The sequence below is a fragment of the Scyliorhinus torazame genome, chromosome 13 (assembly GCF_047496885.1).
Source record: "Scyliorhinus torazame isolate Kashiwa2021f chromosome 13, sScyTor2.1, whole genome shotgun sequence".
In the NCBI taxonomy this organism is placed as follows: domain Eukaryota; kingdom Metazoa; phylum Chordata; class Chondrichthyes; order Carcharhiniformes; family Scyliorhinidae; genus Scyliorhinus; species Scyliorhinus torazame.
The window spans coordinates 212,823,787-212,850,490 of NC_092719.1; the positions used below are offsets into that span (position 1 = coordinate 212,823,787).

At 49.2% G+C, this 26,704-nt stretch overlaps 1 long non-coding RNA gene across 1 annotated transcript in view; it reads left to right on the plus strand.

The window, feature by feature from the left end:
• The window catches only part of LOC140388600 (uncharacterized), a 48,655-nt gene extending 22,687 nt beyond the window's left edge, over nucleotides 1-25,968 (plus strand). The window contains exon 3 of the long non-coding RNA XR_011934228.1: nucleotides 24,853-25,968. This is a non-coding gene — a long non-coding RNA (uncharacterized lncRNA). The remainder of the gene's footprint in view (nucleotides 1-24,852) is intronic.
• The last annotated feature ends 736 nt before the right edge of the window (nucleotides 25,969-26,704 follow it).

The following is a 26,704-nucleotide window of genomic DNA, read 5'->3' on the forward strand; positions in this document are numbered from 1 at the left end:
GATCAATCACATGAAGGCCCATCGTAGATTCATATCATCTCGAATAGATGCTGTTTCGTATTGGGTTCGGAGACTGGAGGGTTTTCCTATTACCAAAGAATGCAGTGCGTGTCTCTCTCTCCAGTGAACAGCTGTGCTCGTCTCTCTCTTTCCAGTGAACAACTGCACTAATCTCTCTCTGTCCAGTGAACAGTTGTGCTAATCTCTCTCTGTCCAGTGAACAGCTGTGCTAATCTCGCTCTGCCCAGTGAACAGCTGTGCTAATCTCTCTCTCTGTCCAGTGAACAGCTGTGCTAATCTCTCTCTGTCCAGTGTACAGCTGTGCTAGTCTCTCTGCCCAGTGAACAGCTGTGCTAATCTCTCTCTGCCCAGTGAACAGCTGTGCTAATCTCTCTCTGCCCAGTGAACAGCTGTGCTAATCTCTCTCTGTCCAGTGTACAGCTGTGCTAATCTCTCTCTGTCCAGTGAACAGCTGTGTGAATCTCTCTCTGCCCAGTGAACAGCTGTGCTAATCTCTCTCTGTCCAGTGAACAGCTGTGCTAATCTCTCTCTGTCCAGTGAACAGCTGTGTTAATCTCGCTCTGTCCAGTGAACAGCTGTGCTAATCTCTCTGTCCCATGAACAGTTGTGCTAATCTCACTCTACCCAGTGAACAGTTGTGCTAATCTCTCTCTGTCCAGTTAACAGATGTGCTAATCTCTCTCTGTCCAGTGAACAGCTGTGCTAATCTCTCTGTCCCATGAACAGTTGTGCTAATCTCACTCTACCCAGTGAACAGTTGTGCTAATCTCTCTCTGTCCAGTTAACAGATGTGCTAATCTCTCTCTGTCCAGTGAACAGCTGTGCTAATCTCTCTCTGTCCAGTGTACAGCTGTGCTAGTCTCTCTCTGTCCAGTGATCAACTGTGCTAATCTATCTCTGTCCAGTGAACAGCTGTGTGAATCTCTCTCTGTCCAGTTAACAGATGTGCTAATCTCTCTCTGTCCAGTGAACAGCTGTGCTAATCTCTCTCTGTCCAGTGTACAGCTGTGCTAGTCTCTCTGCCCAGTGAACAGCTGTGCTAATCTCTCTCTGTCCAGTGAACAGCTGTGTGAATCTCTCTCTGTCCAGTGAACAGCTGTGCTAATCTCTCTCTGTCCAGTGAACAGCTGTGTGAATCTCTCTCTGTCCAGTGAACAGCTGTGCTAATCTCTCTGTCCAGTGAACAGCTGTGCTAATCTCTCTCTGTCCAGTGAACAGCTGTGTGAATCTCTCTCTGTCCAGTTAACAGCTGTGCTCATCTCTCTCTGTCCAGTGAACAGCTGTGCTAATCTCTCTGCCCAGTGAACAGATGTGCTAATCTCTCTCTGTCCAGTTAACAGCTGTGCTAATCTCTCTCTGTCCAGTGTACAGCTGTGCTAATCTCTCTGCCCAGTGAACAGATGTGCTAATCTCTCTCTGTCCAGTGAACAGCTGGGCTAATCTCTCTCTGTCCAGTGAACAGCTGTGTGAATCTCTCTCTGTCCAGTGAACAGCTGTGCTAATCTCTCTCTGTCCAGTGAACAGCTGTGCTAATCTCTCTCTGTCCAGCGAACAGCTGGGCGAATCGCTCTCTGTCCAGTGAACAGCTGTGTGAATCTCTCTCTGTCCAGTGAACAGCTGTGCTAATCTCTCTCTGTCCAGTGAACAGCTGTGTGAATCTCTCTCTGTCCATTGAACAGCTGTGCTAATCTCTCTCTGTCCAGTGAACAGCTGTGCTAATCTCGCTCTGTCCAGTGAACAGCTGTGCTAATCTCGCTCTGTCCAGCGAACAGCTGTGTGAATCTCTCTGTCCAGTGAACAGCTGTGTGTATCTCTCTCTGTCCAGTGAACAGCTGTGCTAATCTATCTCTGTCCAGTGAACAGCTTTGTGAATCTCTCTCTGTCCAGTGAACAGCTGTGTGAATCTCTCTCTGTCCAGTGAACAGCTGTGTGTATCTCGCTCTGTCCAGTGAACAGCTGTGCTATCTCTCTCTCTGTCCAGTGAACAGCTGTGCTAATCTCGCTCTGTCCAGTGAACAGCTGTGCTAATCTCTCTCTCTGTCCAGTGAACAGCTGTGCTAATCTCTCTGTCCAGTGAACAGCTGGGCTAATCTCTCTCTGTCCAGTGATCAACTGTGCTAATCTCGTCCGGTTGCGGCTATGCGGAGCTAAGTCGCACGTTCGGCAGCTCCCGCAAAAAACGGACTTTTGGGCTCTTTTCAGGGCCCCCAACGGAATTCTTTCGACGCTTCCCGCTGTGGGAAGGAGAGTACAATAGTTCCCCAACAGTACATGGCTTTTACCAGGAGCGGGGCGACTAAAAAAGTGGTGGTGGACCCGAAGAAAGTGCGAGGAAAGAAGAACAAAATGGCAGAAGGCGGGGACCTGGCAGCGTGGATGCAGTGGGCGCAGGAGCAACAGGAGGTTATCCAGCACTGCTTTAGGGAGATTAAAGCGGACCTGCTTGAGCCGATGAAGGCTTCTATCGATAAGCTGCTGGAGACACAGACGGCCCAGGGGGTGGCGATCCGCGAGGCCCGACAAAAGATCTCAGATAACGAGGACGAGATCTTAGGCCTGGCGGTAAAGGTGGAGGCGCACGAGGCGCTCCACAAGAAATGGCAGGAGCGGTTCGAGGAGATGGAGAATCGGTCGAGGCGGAAGAACTTGCGGATTCTGGGCCTCCCGGAGGGGCTGGAGGGGCCGGACGTGGGGGCCTACGTGGTCACCATGTTGAATTCGCTGATGGGAGCGGGGTCCTTCCAGGGGCCCCTGGAGCTGGAAGGGGCCCATAGAGTGTTGGCGAGGAGGCCCAAGGCTAACGAGCCTCCGCGGGCGGTGCTGGTGCAGTTTCATCGGTTCGTTGATCGGGAGTGTTTGCTCAGGTGGGCCAAGAAGGAGAGGAGCAGCAGATGGGAGAACGCAGAGGTTCGAATATACCAGGACTGGAGTGCAGAGGTGGCGAAGAGGAGGGCCGGGTACAATCGAGCGAAGGCGGTGCTGCACAGGAAGGGGGTGAAGTTTGGCATGTTGCAGCCGGCGCGACTGTGGGTTACCTACAAGGACCGGCACCATTACTTTGAGTCTCCGGAGGAGGCGTGGACCTTTGTTCAGGCCGAGAAGTTGGACACAGGTTGAGGGTCGGGATGGGCGTTTGGGAATTGCGGTTCATATGTTACTTTTTGAGGGGGGGTCCTTTGCTCTTGTTTTTTTTTTCTATCTGGTTGGGTGAGGGTGGTTAGGGCGGGTTGGGCACTGTTTTGGTTGGGTTGGGCGGGGGGGCTCTTGGAGGGGGGTAAACAAACGGAACAGGGGTGGATGGCCGGCAGTGTGATGGGGCCCCGCAGGGGAGGGGGAGGCCTGAGTCGGAGGTGAGGGGACTGGGCCTGTAAAAGGAACTGCGTCAGAGGTGGCGGGGCCGGGCAGGTGGAAAGCGCGGGCTTTTTCCCGCGCTGAAGGCTGGAGGGGGCGGGGCCGGGGCGGGGAAGCGAGGGTTGTTTCCCGTGTTTAGGATGGAAGGGGGAGGTGGAGAGCCTGCGGATGGGGAATGGAAGAGGAGGGTGTGTCACACAATGGGAGGAGTCGAAGGAGAGACGGGAGTGGCCGGGGTCAGCAGGAGTCAGCTGACTTGCGGAAGTGCAATGAGGGGAGTAAAGCAACTAGGAGGGGTCCTAGCCGGGGTGGGGTGGGGGGTGGGGGGAATCAAGTTACTGCTGCTATGGTCAAGGGGGAGCTGGAGCGAGTGGGGGGGGGTCAAGACGGGGATCTGCCGCTGTGGGGAACGGGCCGGGTGTGAGGTGCGGGCGCGTGGCTGGCCGAGGAGGGGTTATGGCTAGTCGGCGGGGGAGGGGGGGGCGGGTAGCCCCCTGATCCGGCTGATAACCTGGAATGTAAGGTGACTGAACGGGACGGTCAAGCGGGCCCGGGTGTTCGCGCACCTGAAGGGGCTGAAGGTGGATGTGGTCATTCTCCAGGAGACACACCTGAAGGTGGCAGACCAGGTAAGATTGAGGAAAAGGTGGGTAGGTCAGGTGTTTCATTCGGGGCTGGATGCCAAAAATCGAGGGGTGGCGATCTTGGTGGGAAAGAAGGTGTCGTTCGAGGCATCGAGCATTGTGGCAGACAATGGCGGTAGGGACGTAATGGTAAGTGGTAAGTTGCAGGGAGAGAGGGTGGTACTGGTCAATGTGTATTCCCTGAACTGGGACGATGCGGGTTTTATGCGGCGCATGTTGGGTCGGATCCCAGACTTGGAAGTGGGGGGCCTGATAATGGGGGGGGAGACTTTAACACGGTGCTGTTTCCGGCACTGGATCGCTCCAGGTCGAGGACGGGTAGGAAGCCGGCGGCGGCTAGAGTGCTGAGGGGGTTTATGGACCAGATGGGAGGGGTGGACCCTTGGAGATTTGCAAGGCCGGGGGCTAGGGAATTTTCATTCTTCTCACATGTCCATAAGGCTTACTCCCGGATCGACTTTTTTATTTTGAGCAGGGCGCTGATAGCGAGAGTAGAGGATACCGAGTACTCGGCGATAGCCATTTCGGATCACGTCCCTCATTGGGTGGACTTAGAGCGGGGGGGAGGAGAGGGACCAGCGCCCGTTGTGGCGTTTGGAGGTGGGGCTGCTGGAGGACAAGGAGGTGAGTGAGCGGGTCCGAGGAAGCATAGAAAGGTACCTGGAGGCCAATGATAACGGGGAGGTCTGAGTGGGGATGGTATGGGAGGCACTGAAGGCGGTGGTGAGGGGAGAGCTGATCTCCATTAGGGCCCACAAGGAGAGGAGGGAGCAGAGGGAGAGGGAGAGGCTGGTGGGGGAGATGGTGAGGGTAGACAGGAGGTATGCGGAGGTGCCTGAGGAAGGACTGTTGAGGAAGAGGTGCAGCCTCCAGGCCGAATTCGACCTGGTGACCACCAGGAAGGTGGAGGCGCAGTGGAGGAAGGCCCAAGGGGGCGGTCTACGAGGATGGGGAAAAGGATAGCCAGATGCTGGCGCATCAGCTCCGGAAGCAGGACGCAGCTAGGGAGATCGGGGGAGTTACGGACAGGGGAGGGAGTGTGGTGCGGAGTGGGTTGGCATCAATGGGGTTTTTAGGGACTTTTACGAGGAATTGTATTGGTCCGAGCCCCCACTGGAGGAGGGAGGGATGGGCCGCTTTCTGGACCAATTGAGGTTTCCGAAGGTGGAGGAGGGACTGGTGGCGGGATTGGGGGCCCCAATTGGGCTGGAGGAGCTGATCAAAGGGATAGGAAGCATGCAGGCGGGGAAGGCACCGGGGCCGGATGGTTTCCCGGTCAAATTTTATAAAAAATATATGGACCTGTTGGGCCCGTTGCTAGTTAGGACTTTTAATGAGGCAAGGCGGGGGGGGGCTTTGCCCCCGGCGATGTCCCGGGCACTGATCTCCTTGATCTTGAAGCGGGACAAGGATCCCCTGCAGTGTGGGTCTTACAGGCCGATTTCATTGCTAAATGTAGATGTCAAGGTGCTGGCGAAGGTCTTAGCCACGAGGATTGAGGATTGTGTGCCGCAGGTGATCCACAAAGACCAGACGGGGTTTGTGAAGGAGAAGCAGTTGAACGCGAATGTACGGAGGCTTCTGAACGTTATCATGATGCCGGCGAGGGAGGGGGAGGCGGAGATAGTGATGGCGATGGATGCTGAGAAAGCCTTCGATAGGGTAGAGTGGGGGTACCTGTGGGAGGTGCTGAAGAAGTTTGGGTTTGGGGAGGGGTTTGTCAGGTGGGTAAGGCTGTTGTATGAGGTCCCGATGGCGAGTGTGGCCACGAACAGGAGGAGGTCTGAGTACTTTTGGTTGCACCGAGGGACGAGGCAGGGGTGTCCCCTGTCCCCCCTGCTCTTCGCACTGGCGATTGAACCCCTGGCTATGTGTGGTAGTATGCATTAGGGGTCATGTGGGACTGTGAAGCCGTGATGTCATTGGCTGACAGATCCCGGATCCTGGTTGGCTGTTGATCTCTAGCTCCGCCCTGAAGGCGGAGTATAAGAACCAGGAGTTCTCCCCCGCAGGCCAGTCTGTTGCTGAACTGCGGGAACAAGTCACACTTAACAAAGCCTCATCGACTTTATCTCTATTCGTCTCTCGTGAGTCTTTGTGCGCTACAATTTATTAAGCGTGCTTAAAGGACTATGGAGCTCAGGATCGTCCCGGAATGCCTGAGGATCAGCCCCCACGCAGTGAACTCAGCAGCAGATTTTAAACACTGGCAGACTTGTTTCGAAGCCTACCTCAGAACGGCCCCCGGCCGGGTCACAGAAGACCAGAAACTACAGGTCCTGCACTCGAGGGTAAGCCCGGAAATTTACCCTCTCATAGAAGACGCAGAGGATTTCCAGACGGCGTTCGCAGCACTAAAGAGCATCTATGTGTGGTAGTATGCATTAGGGGTCATGTGGGACTGTGAAGCCGTGATGTCATTGGCTGACAGATCCCGGGTCCTGGTTGGCTGTTGATCTCTAGCTCCGCCCTGAAGGCGGAGTATAAGAACCAGGAGTTCTCCCCCGCAGGCCAGTCTGTTGCTGAACTGCGGGGAACAAGTCACGCTTAATAAAGCCTCATCGACTTCATCTCTATTCGTCTCTCGTGAGTCTTTGTGCGCTACAATATGGCACTGAGGGAGTCAAGGAACTGGAGGGGGTTGGTGCGGGGTGGGGAGGAGCATAGGGTGTCACTCTATGCAGACGACTTGCTGTTATATGTGGCAGATCCGGTGGGGGGAATGCCGGAGGTAATGAGGATCCTCAGGGAATTCGGGGATTTCTCAGGGTACAAGCTCAACATGGGGCAGAGCGAGTTGTTCATGGTTCACCCAGGGGACCAGGAGAGGGGGATTGGCGAGGTCCCACTAAAAAGGGCGGAGAGGAGCTTCAGGTATTTGGGGATCCAGGTGGCCAGGAGCTGGGGGGCCCTGCATAGGCTTAATTTCACAAGGCTGGTGGAGCAAATGGAGGAGGAGTTCAAGAGGTGGGACGCGTTGCCGCTGTCCTTGGCGGGTAGCGTGCAGTCAGTCAAAATGACGGTGCTCCCAAGGTTTTTGTTCCTGTTCCAGTGCCTCCCCGTGTTTATCCTGAAGGCTTTTTTTAGGCGTGTCAACAGGAGCATAATGGGGTTTGTGTGGGCGCGAGGGACTCCAAGGGTGAGAAGGGTGTTCCTGGAGCGGAGTAGAGATAGGGGGAGGCTGGCGCTGCCCAACCTCTGTGGGTACTACTGGGCCGCCAATGCAATGATGGTGCGCAACTGGGTGATGGAGGGGGAGGGGGCTGCATGGAAGAGGCTGGAGACGGCGTCCTGTGTGGGTACGAGTCTGGGGGCGCTGGCAATGGCGCCGCTGCCGCTCCCTCTAAGGAGGTATACCACGAGCCTGGCAGTGGCAGCTGCCCTCAAAATCTGGGGGCAGTGGAGGCGGCACAGGGGGGAAGTTGGGGCCTCAGTGTGGACCCCAATACGGGGAAACCACCGGTTCGTCCCAGGGAGGACAGATGGAGGGTTTTCAGGGTGGCACAGGACAGGGATACGAAGGTTGGGGGACCTGTTCGTGGCTGTTCTAGCAGCAGAGTATCAAATAGGTGACCTGGTCATTATCACAGTGTTGTTTCTGAGAGTTCCCTCTGTGCAAATTAGCTATCATATCTCCCACATGGCAACGCTGGCAATGCTTCAAAGAATGGGGCAGCACGGTAGCACAAACAGCTCGCACTGTGGCCTCACAGCGCCAGGGTCCCAGGTTCGATTCCCCGCTGGGTGACTGTCTGTGCGGTATCTGCACATTCTCCCCGTGTCTGCGTGCGTTTCCTCCGGGTCCTCCGGTTTCCTCCCACAGTCCAAAGACGTGCAGGTTAGGTGGATTGGTCACGTAAAATTGCCCCTAGTGTCCAAAAAGGTTAGGAGGGTTATTGGGTTGCGAGAATAAGGTGGAAGTGAGGGTTTAAGGTGGTCGGTGCAGACTCGATGGGCCGAATGGCCTCCTTCTGCACTGTATGTTCTATGTCCTAATACATCAATGACTGCCAAACTCTGAGGCGGTGAATGGCGCTATACAAATGCAAGTTGTTGTTTTCTTAACACCTGTACAGGAGCTGACAGCTTTACTGCTATCTGCTGTTCAAGAGTGGAATCAAAGAGCAGAGTTTAATCTCACTTCGCAATGAGCCAGAATCACAGCTTGCGTTAAAACGCTGAATTTCCACCAATTGCAAAATGCAACGATGCAAAAAGAAATGTTTTAAATGCTCAGACGCCTGACTGAAGATGGATTGCAACATCGGATGCACAGTGTCACGGTGGGACATAATTCATCCCATAGTAATGAAGAAGTTATGCCGGTTGGAGAGGAGCAAGGTCATCTCAAAGTTATTTCCCTCATATGTGGAGAGGCCCCAGGTCCTCCGGAATGTGATTGCCGCGGCAGAATTGGAGACTCAGTGAGTCATTCGGGAGAAATCCAGAGTGGTGTTTCTGTTATAAGGAGCTAATTGATCTCCATATGATGACAAGGATGTAGCGGCACTGGGGGAAGGCGAAGAACAGATTTATTGGAATGATAACCAGATTGACCAAGAGGTTGTGGTGAATAGGAGAGGTTGAACGGGAATCTCGGCCGGGATTCTCCGCCGTCTGACGGCAGGATCGGGCAAGGCAATTGGGCGGAGAATCGGTTTTGACGCCGAAATCTTGACGGGCGCCAGTTCACGTCAAATTGCGTCGCGACAGCGGCGTCAGTACGTTCCACTCCACACGTGTAGTAAATGCCGTTTGCACATCATTAGCGGCCCCGGCCCTGTATCCCCGGGGCCTCCGCGATTTTCCGCCTTCACCGGGGGAATTCCCAATGGCGAGGTTCACTTACGTTTTTAAAAATCGTGAAAGTGGCCGCTGAGGGGGAGAGAGGGGGTACAGGGAGTGCCCAACGTCGCGATAGTCATGCCTCTGGCCGGGGTGGGCTTCTGCCAAGGCCGGGGGGGAGCAGCGGGGGGGTTGACCAGGAGGTGGGCTGTGGGGTCGGGGTGGACGGGCGCACAGATCACCAGCGCTGCAGCCGGCAAGCAGCCATGAAGCTGTGCACGCCACTGATTGCCCACTGTGAACTTCGGGCCACGGGTTGTTATGAGGCTCCCCCCAGGGTACTCCCCTAAGTGCCCTCTGGCCCCAGCCGACCCATCGGCGGGATGGGCGCGCTCCAGCGCAACCAGTGCCATCTTGTTGGCTGGGATGGTGTGCGTGTGGGGAGTGTAATATGTGTGTGCGGCTGCAGCTTGTCAGCCTCCCGAGTATCCGGCGAATCCCGCACCGTTTCTCATCGGAATCGATTGTGTTCCACGTGGCGCCGATGTGAGCCCCTCCATAGTCGCTGAATCGATCCAGGTGCGGCGTTTTGCTGTCGTGGTGTGATATGGTACGAATTAAGTAATGGCATTCCCGTACCAGCCTCCCCGAACAGGGGCCGGAATGTGGCGACTAGGGGCTTTTCACAGTAACTTCATTGAAGCCTACTCGTGACAATAAGCGATTTTCATTTTCATTTTCATTTCATGATGGGAAAACTGGTCAATGGGAAGACTGGTCAAAAGGTTTGATACTATAGGAGAAAGACTGAAACTACTCAATCCAGCTCCCCAGGCCCAGGTAAAGAATGCTGCCCGAACCATTTTCAGAGCTGTATGGCCGTAGGCCGACTCTGCATAACTTGAAGTCTGAAAAGATCAGCGAAGGTCGAGCCATTCCAAAACACCGGACTTCGGCAACTCCTGATAAAGCTAACTCGTCATAACCCAGGGCCGTAGGAATTTAAAACAAGATGAGTTCGGGAAGAAACAAGTCTATTCCGACCTTTCAATGTTCCCCCCGAGGACTAACTAATGGTATGAGTGATATGACCAAACATGGTCTGGTCTATGTTTCCGTTTGTATTTCCGATCAAACTCCTGACCATACTGTTGTCACATAATCTTGATAAAGTTAATGTATAAATATTAAGCTAATTCTCCGCAAAGCGCGGAACTTGTGACAGACTGAGCAGTTTTGTTGACTGCCCTCTGACTTCATGTTTCAGCCATTACTGCAGGCAGTTGTTTTCGTAAAATAAAGCTGCCTTAACGAGTGTGTTGAATTTTTCTCTCACAGAAGCGAAAATATTGACTTTGACAGTGGGCGTTCCCGAATCCTGCCCCCACGTCAGCAGGAACAGCAGTGGGCAGAACAGGGTGGCACGCCATCACCAGTGACACCCGAAAGTCAATCGGGCCCATCCAGGCCCAGTTCCTCCAGAAGACAGCCGTCAAAACATCTCAGGTCAGAGGGTGAGACATGCGGTAGGCTGCCCTCACGTCTGATGTTTTGTCCGGGGTAACACCCAGAAGGGGCTCGAGATCAAATAAAATTATAAAGTTAGACACCACTGAAGTTGGCACAGGTGTAGGACATAGCTGATAGTGAGGGGTCAGGGCACTACAATGTACATAATCACCATTCACACTTCTGTTCAACATTCCAACCTGTCTCTAAGCTCTGTCTGAGGGTGCTGGGGATGGGCCGGGGGAGGGGTAGACGGTGGGGGCGGGGTAGACGGTGGGGGAGGGATGGACGGTGGGGGAGGGGTGGGGCGGGACGATGACGCCCAGAGCTCTATTTGGATTTATTTCTTGCAATGATTTCAAAACACCCTCCTTGCTGGTAATGGGTTTTAGTATGTCTGGTGACCCACACACCTCTGGCCCTAAGGCAGCTGCACCTCCCACCGAGCCACCGGAGGTCCCAGGTTCCCTTCCTTCTGGAACCCTCGACAGTGAGAAATGGACAAAATTAATTCAATCCGTTTTGTCACCCCGGGTAAAGAGACGTAAAGCAAATTGAGGCGGACCATCAGTGAGCGGTGAGAGGCTGTAATCTAATCTACCCGGAGATGATCGAGAACACTGCAGGTTGATACACCTCCGCACCTTATTCTTTTTTCAAATCAATAGCCCAGCCATTCACAACAACGGTTTGATGTCGCGGGCGCTGGGACATCTGCACCAACCCCAGACTTCCTCTTTACAGCAGGTAATGGGCGAGATTATCAGAGAGGGGCAGGGGCAGAGGGGGACGGCCAACTTGGAGATACAGGGCGGCACGTGGCACAGTGGTTAGCACTGCAGCCTACAGCGCTGAGGACCCGGGTTAGAATCCCGGCCCTGGGTCACTGTCCGTGTGGAGTTTGCACATTCTCCCCGTGTCTGCGTGGGTCTCACCCCCACAACCCAAAAATGGGCAGGGTCGGTGGATTGGCCACGCTAAATTGCCCCTTAATTGGAAAAAAATATAATTGAGTACTCTAAATTTTTTTTAAAACTTGGAGATGCAGACGAAAGACGGTAGCACAGTGGTTAGCACTGTTGCTTCACAGCGCCAGGGTCCCAGGTTCGATTCCCGGATCGGGTCACTGTCTGTGCGGAGTCTGCACGTTCTCCCCGTGTCTGCGTGGGTTTCCTCCGGGTTTGACATGAAAAATGAAATGAAATGAAAATCGCTTATTGTCACAAGTAGGCTTCAAATGAAGTTACTGTGAAAAGCCCCTAGTCGCCACATTCCGGCGCCTGTTCGGGGAGGCTGGTATGGGAATTGAACCGTGCTGCTGGCCTGCCTCGGTCTGCTTTAAAAGCCAACTATTTAGCCCACTGTGCTAAACCAGCCCCTCTGGATCCCACAAGACCCGAAAGACGTGCTTGTTAGGTGAATTGGACATTCTGAATTCTCCCTCAGTGTACCCGAACAAGCGCCGGAGTGTGGCGACTAGGGGCTTTTCACAGTAACTTCATTCCAGTGTTAATGTAAGCCTACTTGTGACAACAATAAAAATAAAGACTGTTTAAGAAAAACTTGAAAACCAACTCAATCCGGGAAGGAACCACAGAGAACATATCCAGGAATATTAATCAACTTAATCAGCAAAGGAAGGCACCAGCAGCAGCAGCATTTTGTGTACAAGCCTTTGTTCGTGACACAAAAGGTATAATGGTTACAACAAGTGAGAGGCACTTGGAACTGCCACTTTCCCTGTAAATTTCCATTAAAATGCAGTTACACTCAAAAGGAACATTTTTTGTTCCCTTCTGATCAATGTCAAAACATTAATTGCGAATGGTAATTCTCACCAGACACAACCTGGTGGACCAGGCCTTTCTTATTTCATAGCTTTGTACACCCGTGCATTCCCTCCTGTCAAGATCGGGTGGGGTTTCAAGGGTGGTGGGGGGGGCTAGAGGTGGAGATTGGGTGGGGTGTGTGTTGGGGGGGGGGGGGGGGGGGGGCTGCCATTTTAGGAACCATGTCGATGATTTTTTTGGCAGATAATCAGAGGCCCCTCCCCACTCCCCCAAGGAAGGGCTGACAGAATCCCAATGGCACAGATTCAAAATGAGATGCCTCCTATTTCCGATTCTGATCAGAACTTTCTCCTCTCAGAGGGTCATTAACCATAGAATCATAGAAATGTTACAGTACAGAAGGAGGCCATTCAGCCCCTCTGGTCCATGCCAGCCCGAGGACTCCCAGGTGCCCCTTCTAATTCCACCTTCCTGCACCCAGTCCAGAGCCCTGTAGCTTACAGTACTTAAGGTGCAGATCCAGGTTCCTTTTGAAAGAGTTCAGGGTCTCTGTCTCCACCACCAACTCGGGCAGTGAATTCCAGACTCCCCCTACCCTCTGCGTAAAGAAAGATCTTCCTCTACACCTTCTGTCACTTACCTTGAATCTGTGTAACCAGAATTCTCCACCAAGGGATACAATTTTATTCTGTCCAGCCCAACGCCCGTCCTCATACTTTTGTTCACCTCAATTAAGTCACCCCCTCAGCCTTCTTTGTGCCAAGGAAAATAACCGCAACCGGTCCAATCTCTCCTCCTTGCCACTTTTCCAGCCCTGGCAACATTCTTGTAACTCTCCTCTGCACTCTCCCCAGAGCAATAATGTTCTTCTTGTAATGTGGCGACCAGAACTGCACACAATACTCCAGTTGTGGCCTCACCAGCGTTTTGTACAATCCCAACATTATATCCTTATTTCCATATTCGTGCAGGGGCAGCACGGTAGCATGGTGGTTAGCACAATTGCTTCACAGCTCCAGGGTCCCAGGTTCGATTCCCCACTGGGTCACTGTCTGTGCGGAGTTTGCACGTTCTCCCCGTGTCTGCGTGGGTTTCCTCCGGGTGCTCCGGTTTCCTCCCACAGTCCAAAGATGTGCAGGTTAGGTGGATTGGCCATGATAAATTGCCCTTAGTGTCCAAAATTGCCCTTACTGCTGGGTGGGGTTTCTGGGTTATGGGGATAGGGTGGAGGTGTGGACTTGGGTAGGGTGCTCTTTCCAAGAGCCAGTGCAGACTCGATGGGCCGAATGGCCTCCTTCTGCACTGTAAATTCTATGTAAAAAAAAAAAATATTCTATACCACTGTCAATGAAAGAGAGCATTCCATCCGCTTTCTTTACAAACTTGTCTACTTGAACTGCTGGCATTAGGGGCCTGTGTACCTGCACGCCAAGATCTCTCACTTCATCCACCCCTCTTAGTATATTCCTATTTATTGTGTACTCCCTATAACTGTTTGACCTCCCTGAATGCAAGACCTCACATTTCTCTGCGTTAAATTCCACCTGCCACTTTATCGGCTACTCCACCAATCCATCTGTATCATTTTGGAGATTATAGCTATCCTCTACACTGTCCCCCACTCGGCCAATCTTTGCGTCATCTGCAAATTTCTCAATCATGCTCCCCACATTCACGTCCAAATCGTTAATATTTAACACAAACAGTAAGGGTCCCAACATCGAGCCCTGTGGAACACCACTTGAAACAACTTTCCAATTGCAAGGGCAGCCATCGACCAATACCCTTTGTTTCCTGTTACTAAGCCAACTTTTTATCCAGTTTGCCACATTGCCCTGTACCCCATGGGCTTTTACTTTTTTGACCAATCTGCCACGTAGGACCTTATCAAGTGCCTTGCTAAAATCCATGTACACCACATCCACTGCACTACCTTCATCAACCCTCCTTGTCTCTTCCTCAAATAATTCAATCAAATTTGTGAGACAAATTTCCTTTAACAAATCCATGCTGACTATCCCACACTAGTCCATGCCTGTCTATGTGAAAGTTAATCCGCGGATTTATTCCACTAATTTGCCCACCACCAACATAAGACTAACTGGCCTATAATTGTTTGGCATTTCCTTCCATCCCTTTTTAAACAATGGAAATACATTTGCATTTCTACAGTCCTCTGGTGCCTCCCCTGTATCTAATGAGGATTGGGAAATCATCCTCAGGCCATCTGCTCTTTCCTCCATAACCTCCTTCAGTAGCCTCAGAAATAATCCATCTGGCCCTGGCGACTTATCAACTAACAAGGATTTCAATCCTTTGCGTACTTCCTCCTCTTTATGATTATCCCATCCAGTATCGCACAGTGTTCCTCCTGGACTTCTAACTCTGCATCATCCATTTCCTTTGTAAATACGGAGACAAAATATTCATTTTATACCCTTCCCACAGCCTCTGCGTCTACACCCAAGTTCCCTTCTTCAACTCTGATAGTTCCCACTTTTTCCTTAACTAACTTTTTACCTTTAATATATTGGTGAAACACCTTTGGGTTTTCTTCAATTTGTCGTCTCTTTGATTTCCTTATTTCCATTTTGATTTAGTTCCTGCATTTCCTATACTCGTCTGGGCTATCTGCAGAGGTTAGTTCCTTATGCCTACCGCACACTTTCTTTTTCTGTTTGATCTTCCCCTGTATTCCTCTAGACAACTAGATTTGGCAGTACCCCCCCCCCTTTTTTGAAGGGGACTTGTCTACTTTGTACATTTAAGATCTCGCTTTTTAATGCTTCCCACTGGTTTTCCACTGATTTATCCTCTAGCAATGCTGTCCAGTCCACCTCAGCCGAGTCACTTCTCATTCCTGCAAAACTTCCTTTTTCCCAGTTCAAAAGTTTTACTACTCCTTTTCCATGGTTTTTTTAAAAAAAAATTTTAATCATCTTTATTGTCACAAGTAGGCTTACATTAACACTGCAATGAAGTTACTGTGAAAATCCCCTAGTCGCCACACTCCGGCGCCTGTTCGGGTACACAGACGGAGAATTCAGAATGTCCAATTCAGCGAACAAGCACGTCTTTCGGGACTTGTGGGAGGAAACCGGAGCACCCGGAGGAAACCCACGCAGACACGGGGAGAACGTGCAGACTCCGCACAGACAGTGACCCAAGCTGGGAATCGAACCTGGTGCTGTGAAGCAACAGTGCGACCACTGAGCTTCCATGTTGCCCACAGGTAATACTTAATCTAATTGAATTGTGATCACGGACTCGATATGGTCGCCAACTGTCCCTTCACCCATTCACCCTTCTTCGTTCCCCAAGACTTAGTCTAGAATTGCATCTCCTCTCATTGGGTTTGTCACGAATTGGTTGAAAACATTTTCCTGGATGCACTGTATAAATCTTTCCGCCTTAGTTCTCCTAATATTGTTTGAATCCCAGTTGATATTGCGATAGTTAAAGTCTTCTCCTATTATTGCCCTCTTGTTTTTACAGGTGTTATAGGCCAGGGTTCAGAGAACCCCAAAGTGTATCATGGAGTTCACCTGACCCACAACTTTTAATAGATTGTGGTATGGGGAGCACACGGCCCACTCTACAGGTGTGGGACAGCAGAAATGGAAAAGTATTTTTTAAAGCAAAACAATGTTTATTCTATGAACTCAAGTTAACCTTTTTAAAACATACAGTGGGCATTTTAGCAACCATTAATTCAAATACAAACCCCAAAGAATACAACACTAAGTAATCCTTTAAGCTTTCCTTTTAACATCCATACGACTGAAAAACAAAACCTTTATCAGAAGCACATCAGGTTAAAGTCACCACTGAAAACATTTATAATTCTGAATTCACCAAATGATCAAGAGATAGTCTTTTGATGGCAGAGAGAACAGCAGTACACCTGCTTGGTCTGGCTTCAGCTCCAACACTGAAAACAAAACTAAAACACACCCTGCAGCCTGCTCAAAAGCGAAAGTAAAAAGCTGACAGACAGCCCAGCTCCACCCACCCTCTGACATCACTGCAGTAGTAAACACCCATTTCGTAAAGGTACTCTCACTACAGATATTTATATACACACCCATTTATAAACACCCATTTCTTTAAGGTACTCTCACTACAGATATTTATATTCACACCCATTTATAAACACCCATTCCTTAAAGGCACTCTCACATGACACAGGCAGAAATTTATTTCCATACTTGTTCTTCTATCTCCCTTTCAATATTTGGGGGTCTGTAGTGTCCTCCCATTAGTGTGACTGTCCCGTTATTATTTCCAAGCTCACCCCATAAAGCCTCATTTGTTGACCTGTTTAGTATATCATCCATTCTCACAACTGTAATTGACTCTTTAACCATTAGTGTTACTCCCCCTCCTTTTTTGTTTCCCACTCTATCATGTCTGAAGACTCTATAACCAGGAATATTAAGCTTCCAATAATTGCCCCTCCTTTAGCCTGGTTTCCATTATGACAATGACATCTGGCTGCCATGTGTCGATCTGTGCCCTTAATGCATCTACCTTGTTTCCAATACTCCTTACATTGAAGTAGAAACAGTTCAACCTCACCACGTTCCCCAGCTGGACACTTTTTCAAACTTTGCTTCTCCTGTAATTCCAAGCCTAACACTGTTGTGTTTGATCCATTGTTTTTTATGAAGTAACTCACCAAACACTTTGATGTGTCCAAACCAGGATCTTTTTATTGTGTCTTGTGTGGTAAGATGGCAATCTGATACAGAGCACGCTATCATGGAGTCTTGCTACTCCTCTGGAACTTACACCTTGCACTGACCAATTACATGTACGTCTTATTACCCTCTCAATCTTCTTTTCAAGATGGCCGGATGTGTCTCCCTTTATATCCGAGTCCCAGGTCACATGACCTTGGTCAGGAGACCGCATGATGTGTCTGTGCCGCCACCTGTTGGTTGGAGGTCGTACACCATCCAACTATGATGTAGCCCATATTTTCCCTCCATTTTCCTGATCTGACCTATCTGATCCTACTCCTGGGAACCCATCCCCCTGCCACACGAGTTTAAGTACTCCCCAACAGAACTAGCTAAAGCTTAGTTCTTGGACTTCTCTGCCCAGCGAGCACGAGATGCTGGCTTGCTAAAAGCGATGGGGGATGGGGGAGAGTAGCGGTGTGGTAATGTGACAGGACTAGTAATCCAGAGGCCCCGAGTAACCAGGGATAGGGGTTCAAATCCTACCATAGCAGCTGGTGGAATTTGAATTAAATGAATAAATCTGCAATATAAATACAGTCTTAGTAAAGGTGACCATGGCAATTCTAATTGGTTGTTTGTCCTTTAGGAAAGAATATCTGCTGTCCTTGTCTGACCTGTCTGCCTGTGATGCAAAAGGAAATATATTCGAGGCTGCGTTGGACAGATAATCCGATCAGCCGTCATCTGATCGATGGGCAAGCAGGCTCGAGAGGCTGAAGAGCTCCTGCTCCGATTTCCCTATCACCTGATTTTACGTAATGTTGCGGGAAAATTAGGAAAAGCAGGAACGTACACTTCGCCATTCATTCTCAGGATAGCAAAGCCGGAATTTATCAGCTCCACCTCAGGATGTCCCACAATGCTTCACTGTCGCTGAATTACCTTTTGAAGTGTAGTCACTGTTGTCATGGAGGGAATGTGGCAATGGAGGAGCTGAAGGCAAACAGCAATGTGATGCACGATCAATTGCACAAAGACTAAAGTTGGGTACAACTGTGGTTTTATTGCAGTCAGATGCGTGGCCTCCTGCTGCAGCTGGCGAAATGGCAGGGCACTGGAGGTCATGCATATTTATACAGTTCTCCATGGGCGGAGCCAGCCAGCAGGAGCTACCGGCGAACCTGCAGTGCAGGTCCTACCTTACATCTCCAATTACAGTGGATCACCACATTCACCCCCTGTTAAAAATGAGTCCGGCGGGGGTGACGTGAAACTATATACAATTAGTGGAATTATGTACAGTGGTAGGGAAAGAAAAGTCCATGTTGACGGTCCGGAGTCCGTCAAAGGTTCAGCCGGTCCGGTGCTTTGGTGCTTCGTTGGGAGCGGCGTAACGGTGGCGGCGAAGTCGGTGCTGGCGGTGGTGGAGGTGGCCCCGATGGCGGTGGTGCGGTTCTGATGCTGGCCAGTCATCGGGGAACTCCGGGAGCGTGCAGAAGTCCTCTCCGTGAAACCACAGTGCTATCCACTTGTGCTACCGTGCTGCCCTAGTGGGTAGTCTGTTGTCCTTTCCCACAATGAGGATATAACAGAGGGTTAACCCACACCCGACACGGACGTTGACAATTCCACTTGAATACTGCTGAACAGAGAGACTTGTTGTCGAAGCTTTACATTGTGCACTCATCAGACCAAACACAAGAATACCAAATTTCAAACAATCAAAAGAAATTGTGTTACAGGAGAAAAGGGTGCTGATTGGCTGAGGGGTTGCCAGGGACAAAGAAACGGGGAGATATGGACTCCAAAAGCTCCCAGATAATACAGAAAAGGCACAAATATGTTCTGCCTGTCACACAATTATGTAACGCCTTGTGTAAAGTGCAGTGTTGAGTTGATGCCAGGTACATAGGCCATTCATCCCGATGTTTGGCTGATCCAATTAAACAATGTGTTCCTTCGGTCACAATAGGCAGAGTGCAGACTGCACTCAACCAGCTTGTGCTTAGAAAACCCCCCCAAAAAATCTACTGTTGGATGTGGTTCTGCGATTGGACAGCACTTACAGATTAACCCTGAGTGCACCAATAGCTACGTTAACAACCAATTTAAGATACTTAGTTGAGCTCATAAAGAGGCTCATTTGCACACTTTCAAAGGGAGCTACATTCATGGGTAGGGACCCATTCTCTGGAAAACAAAAGGAACATGTTCAAGCCTTGGGCCTTTTTTTTTTAACAAACTCCCCCTTTAGTATAAATGGTTGAGATGGTTTATAATTTAACATTCTTGTGCTGGCTCTGCTGAGTGAAAGATGAAAAGCTTCAGCAAGATGTCTCTTTTTTCAGCAATAGTTCTATTCATTACATGAGCTTCCGAACGTCCCCTATTTCCACAGGAACTGAGCGATGAAAATATCAAACATTACCCAAAACAAGTTGCTGCAAAAGCTTTGCATTTCAAAACCACCTCAGATTTGGTAAAACGTGCTAAGGCTCTTCACAGGAAGACTGATCAAATAACGGACCACTTGAGATGTTAGAAGAGTTGACTAAACGCTGGGTCAAAGAGGTAGGTGTTAAGGAGCATTGTATAGGAGGTGAGAGGGACCTGGAGAAGTGGAGAGAGGGAAATTCCAAGATTAAGGCCCCCGGTAGCTGAATACGGAGCGAGGAAAATCTCGGATCCTCAAGAGGCCAGCATTGGCGAATCGGTGAATGGTCGGAGAGCAGCAAAGGCGGCAGTCAGGGTTATCAGAGAGTTTTGATTTCAGCACTGTTCTGAAAGCCAAAGGAGCAGTCAGCCACACCAACCCCGGCTGTGGAGCCACATCAAAGGCTTAGCACTGCTGGCAGAAACTCCTTGAAACAAGGCCAAGCCTTTGATGCCACATTGCAATGTTGGAATTGGCACCCATGAGTGGAGATGTGCCAGTCACCAGCTCTCCTCAAACAGTATTGATAGACACATCACCTAATTGTGTCTTGTGCCGATACAAGATGAAAAGATGAGGGTGGAGCTGAAAAGAGATCGGAGGTGGGGGCAGAGAGGAATAATTGTTATCAATAGATGGCCCCTCACTGATACATTCTTCTATTCAACACAAACATACGAATCAGACAATAATTGTAAAATAATAATGTGTTCTTTAATAGAAGATAAGACTATATATGGATCATGTTTAATGGGATGCTTAGCATGCACATCTACAACTGCTGCTATATTCTGAGTGTAAAGTCACCAGGCTAATACACCAAATCCTGCCTTGGTGGTAGTGATTGATAACAGTTTTTAAGATATGCTTCCTTAAACATAGAACATAGAACATAGAACATTACAGCGCAGTACAGGCCCTTCGGCCCTCGATGTTGCGCCGACCTGTGAAACCACTCTAAAGCCCATCTACACTATTCCCTTATCGTCCATATGTCTATCCAATGACCATTTGAATACCCTTAGTGTTGGCGAGTCCACTACTGTTGCAGGCAGGGAATTCCATGCCCTTACTACTCTCTGAGTAAAGAACCTACCTCTGACATCTGTCTTATATCTATCTCCCCTCGATTTAAAGCTATGTCCCCCCGTGGTACATCTAACCCAGGGTTGGTTTAGCTCAGTGGGCTAGACAGCTGGTTTGTGATGCAGAACAAGGCCAGCAGCGCGGGTTCAATTCCCGTACCAGGTGAGAATTCTGAATTCTCTCTCTGTGTACCCGGACAGGCGCCGGAATGTGTCGCCATAGGGACTTTTCACGGTAACTTCATTGCAGTGTAAATGTAAGCCTACTTGTGACAATAAAGGGTATTTATTTACATCATACCTCAATACTCAGTGCCAGCAGCAGCCAATGCAGTCAGTACAATGCTGAACCAAAAGTCTTGGCGAGTACAAGTCCAAGGGGAGACCACCAACCGTGTATGATTCCCTGGTCAGATCGTGCCATCAGTAGTTTTGAGCACAGATACACAAGGGAGCCATTGGGACCCAATTTCAGGACAGGGCCGAAAGAGAAGGATGGGAAGCTTGAGTTATGATGAGGAGCAGTGTACAAGGCCCAATTATCTTCGGCTGCGTCATCAATGACCTTCCCTCCATCATAAGACCAGAAGTGGGGATGTTCGCTGATGCACAATGTTCTGCACCATTCACAGCTCCTCAGGCACGGAAGGAATCCATGTCCAAATGCAGCAAGATCTGGACAATATCCAGGCCTCGTGCCACACAGGTGTTACGATCCCAGTTGATGGTATAACTGGATGGGAAGACCCCAGAAAGCAACCCTGTCTCAAAAGACTAACGTTTTGTCTTATAAAACATGGTGGAACAGAGTCACAGGACCGCTAATTAGTTTTAACAACAAGGAAAAACATCTACTGAACATGAAAAGTTGGATTATAATACAATACCCACTCACACACCCCTTAGCTTAACACATACACACCGATTTTAAGATTAACCCAGATTACAAACTGTATCTTAAAGTGCAATGGTCTCGTTAACACAAAGTCCTTTTAATCACACAAGAGGGCTGTGGGCAAATACACTCTCCACGCTGAACCCCAAGTTATTGTCTGTGGGTTTTCTCCTCAGAATCCCCCCAATGATTGCCACATGAGAGTTTCCAAATTCCGCTCCCAAAAACACACTTTTACAATCTTCTCTCATAAATACGCTTTCCCTTAGCAGTTTGCATTTCGAAATCGAGACCAAGTTTTCCAAATTACATGTTTAAATAAAGCTTCTAATTCACTTTTAACAGCGAATCCAGTTCTGAATTTTCTACCAACCCCCTTTAGGATTTCGTCTTGATGGCTGTATCAGCTTCTCACGATTCTTTTAACTCTCAATTCTCAGACTGTGTTAAAATTACATCAAATGTTTTATCTACTTCTGAAGCCTGCTGTCCCACTTCAAATCTAGTTATCTCTTTAACTCAGAACACTTTGTTTACTCTTCCTTGCATTCTTCTGAACTATACCTTGGCGTCTATTCTTTTAACTTCAGTTGTCTTCTACATTCTTTCAGTCCCAAGTCCCTGGTTATCTCAATTGTATCTTGTTCCTTAGGAAGTTTGCATCTTTGCAACTCCCTTGCCCTGTCCAGCTTCTCCTGGCAGAGTTGAGGGATGTTCACTCCCCAGTGTCCTGTCTCCAGCTTCCCACTAATTTATCTAAAAATGAAATTTAAAAGCTTCTCTACCTTGCAAGGCCCCAGTTGCTGAGCAACACCCACATGTTTATGCCTTTTATTTATTCTTCACGCCATATCCCTCTCTAAACACAATAGAGACACAGTGGAAACTTAACCAACCCCAATATAATACAATATTAATAATATGTCAATATTATAATATTACAATATTACCAATACAACATTAAATCCCTTAAAACTACCTTTGCTTTCTGAACACATGTACCAGGTAAAGGCCATCTCCAATCAGAGTGCATCTAACCATCTCTCCTTGATGTTCACAACATTATCACTGCTGAATCCCCCACGATCAACATCCAGAAACTGAACTGGATCAGTCATATAAATCCCGTGGCTACATGAGCAGGTCAGAGGCTAGGAATCCTGCAGCAAGTAACTCACCTCCTGACTCCCCAAAGCCTGTCCACCATCTACAAGGCACAAGTCAAGAGTGTGAAGGAATACTCTCCACTTGACCGGCCGAGTGCAGCTCCAACAACGCTCGAGAAGCTCAACACCATCCAGAACAAAGCAGTCTGCTTGATTGGCCCCTCACCATCACTTCATCCACTTCCTCTGCCACCCGATGCACATTAGCGGCAATGTGCACCATCTACAAGACGCACGGCGGCAACTCACCAAAGCACCTTCGACAAAAACTTCCAAAGACGCAACCTGAACCATCTGGAGGGACGAGGGCAGCAGATAAATGAGAACACCACCACCTGGAGGTTCCCCTCCCAGCCACACACCATCCTGACTTGGAAATATATCGGCCATTCCTTCACCGTCGCTGGGTCAAAACCCTGGAGCTCCCTCCCTAACAGCACTGTGGGTGTACTTACACCTCCGAGACTACAGCAGTTGAAGGCGGCAGCTCAGCACCAACCTTGCAAGGACAACTAGGGATGGGCAATAAATGCTGGTCTGGCAAAACACACATCGGGGGAATAAAAGTCAAAATTGGGCCCTGAGAAGCTGTAGAAAAGGCAACAAAATGGAGACCTCACCGATTATTGTGTAGAAAATTAAGATTCTAATCTCTGCTCCAAATGATGGAGCGTTGGGGTACCTTAAAGGTTCCTAGTTTGTCTGACACCGACAATGTACAATTGGTCACTTGCACACACACACACATGTGAAACAATATTATTCCCTCATCTTTCACAGAACCATTTAGTAGAAATGGCTTTGAGCTGCCGCTATTATTGAGTTAAATAATGCTGTGCATTGTGCTGGAGAAGGTCAGGACAGACAGCAACATTATTATTACTGCATTATTCTGGTGCGCACCATTATTTAGCAGTATGATCGCTTCATTTAGTGCAAAGAAAGAGAGTCCACTCAACAAACGCTGTACAAGCAAAGCAGCAGCAACAACAGGGTAATGATCAGACTGCAGATGCCTCCTGACCTGCCAGTGATCGCACTCTCCAATTCCCCAATGCCCAGAATTCGACATTGGACACAACACAGTGCAACACTGCAGGGTAATTGTACCATCCTTTCAGTAGCTGTGTATCGGGCCCATCAGCAGGACTCGGTTTATTAATTGCTTTCAGTTTGCCTTCATTCATTATTTATTTTTCCACTCAGAGTGGAGAAGGTTAAAGGGAGATTTAATTGAGGTGTTCAACACTGGAGAGATTTTTGACAGAAAAGATATGAATGAAGATATAGGGAAGAGGCAGGAATGGGTAACATTCGAGGCACATACACGTACACACATGCACAAATACTCACAGAAATATACACACATATGTACACACATATTTCCATGCATGTGTATTCACACACATATATATAGACATGCACATATGCAGATAAACACATGTGAACATGTGCACATGTATACACATACTCACAATGCACACATATATATACACACACTTGCACATGTATATGCACACGTATACACAGACATGCACACACACACATGTATTTACATACACATACATGCAAACATACACATGTGTTTACATACACACACATGTACATATATTCCTGTATACACATGTGACGAACAAGTACACATGCATACATATAACACACACATGTGCACATATATATGCATATGTATACACAGGCATGCACACCCACATACACATGTATTTACATATACACACATGCACATATACATATGTATTTACATATGCACACATACATATATACTCCTGCATACACACATGTGCACATTCATTCACACACATATGCACATGTATACACACATTTGCACATGCACATACATACACACAATGTGCATGCACATGTTAACACACACGCATGTGAGTGCACACAAACACAGTTATCAGTAAGAGGATGGCCTTTCCCACACTCCTAGACAGAACTGTTAAGAATGCGATGAGTCCTCTCTGGTATTGATGGGGGTCATGTACTTGCATGGGGTGGGCATGGATTCAAGGGAGAGGGACTGGGGAGGCAGAAGGATGATATTGACTTGGGGGTACAGACTAGGGCAGGATGTCAGGAGACAGGGATGCAGGGGCAGAGACTCGGTGGGCAGGTATGTGAGGGTCACCACCATTGGGCGGTAGGATCTTGTGCTGGAACAGGGAAGGGAGGGGGTGCGGGGGGAGGTTAATTGCTTTATTTACTGGAGATGCCAGGACATTTGTGAAGAGTTGGTCCCGGTTCTGGAGTTATACTATCACTTGTGCATCTCTAAGGAGCAAAAACATCTATTCAAGGTCATAAAAATATAACTGCACCCTCAGGAACTCAGCAGGGTTCCCGTAACAGCCTCCCCGAACAGGCGCCGGAATGTGGCGACTCGGGGCTTTTCACAGTAACTTCATTTGAAGCCTACTTGTGACAATAAGTGATTTTCATTTTCATTTCATTTAATTTCATTTTCAGGGAGCAACAACAACAAAAGCAGCTTTCAGTTATATCGTGACTTTAATGAAGCAAAACATTCCAAGGAGCTTCACAGAAGTGTTAGCCAACAATATTCGACACCCGCCTCATGAGCAGATGTTCGGACAAGAGACCGACAGCTTGGTCAAGGAGGCAGGTTTTAATTAAACCACAATCAATGGCATCATTTAAGATCCAGTTTGGCCTGCAGTGGACCTTTGCTGGTCAGTAAGTTGCTGATTAAAATGCGGAGGACTTGTTCCAAGAGACGCTCTACTCATTTCGCAAGTGGCACCGCAGGGCAGAGATCAAAGGTCATGCTCCCATTCTTTCAACTCGTCATTAGGCATTCGCCAAAACATTTGCAGCTTTGGACAAGGATTGTAGGTTGAGGGCCCCCGATTGTAAACTGGAATCCATTTTCCTCGTCATTCTCCTCAATGCCGCTCATTGTTGAGAGAGGGGAGGCAGTTCATTGCTTTGAATGGAGACGGGATTGATGGCGAGGGCTCTTTGAAAGAATGCTCAGTTCAGTCTCTGAACAAGACTGTGACCTCCCCGAGAGCTTCCTACAACCCTTCCTCACACTCCGTGTATGGGCCTGCGCTGGCTTTCAGTCGCAATGCAGTTGCAACCAGCATCAACACTAGGCCATTCTGCCGATCATGTCCTTGCTAGCTCTCCCTGTATGTGACTCACCGAGTCCCACTCCCCTGCCTTTTCGCTGCATCCTGCAAATTTTGACCCAATACCCTTTTGGAAGCCACAAATGAACCTTCCTCTGCCACATCTGTCATAATATACACCAGTATATCATGGTGCAGACACACACACTGATGGACACACAGTGGGACCAATCAACACACACAACACCGCAGCCAATCACCAGTTAGAGCACACTCACTATAAAGACAGGGGGCATCAGAGTTCCTGCTCATTCGGGATGCAGCCTCTTAGAAGGACAGAGCTTACAGCTTACAGCACAGATCTTCACCATGTGCTGAGTGCATAGACTGGTTAGGACAGGCATAGGTCTTTAGTTCAATCTAACATTGTGTTAACCCACAGTGAAAGTATGTTCAGCAGTTTCTAACTTAATAAAATAGTGTTGTACTATTTTAAGTGTTGGTGGCCTGTATGTGTTGCACGGATCCAGAGCACCCAACAAATCATGATACCAGGAGTTGAGGGATATTAGAACTTCTGCAAGTGATCTGCCTTCCACCAGCATACAGCCATCCTGCAAAATGGACAGCGTCCGCCCGCCGCCGCCGCTCCGCATCACCGGTAACCTAGGGGCCAACTGGAAGATATTCAAACATTGCTTCCAGCTCTACCTTGAAACCACAGACCGGGAAGATGCCTCAGACACCAGGAAGATCGCTCTCTTCCTATCCACGGCCGGGGAACATGCCATCCACATTTTCAATTCTCTCACCTTTGCTGATGATGAAGATCAATCAAAATTCAAGACGGTGCTCCTCAAGTTTGACACTCACTGCAACATCGAGGTGAATTAAAGTTTCGAGCGCGATGTATTCCAACAGCGTTTGCAGGGTAAGGATGAGCCTTTTCAGTCCTTTCTCACCCACCTTGCGCAGTCCTGTAATTACGGGTCCACCTCCAACTCCATGATACGCGACCAGATCGTTTTCGGTGTTCAGTCGGACCCCCTACGCCAGCAGCTCCTCAAAGTAAAGCAGCTCACCCTAGCGACCGCCATCGAGACCTGCGTGCTACACGAACGCGCCACCAGTCGGTATTCCCACATCCAAGTGGCTGAAACGGCGCGGCAAGGTCCCCACGAGGCAGAACGGGTCCAAGCAATCGAGTAACTCCAGGGCCTCAGCCT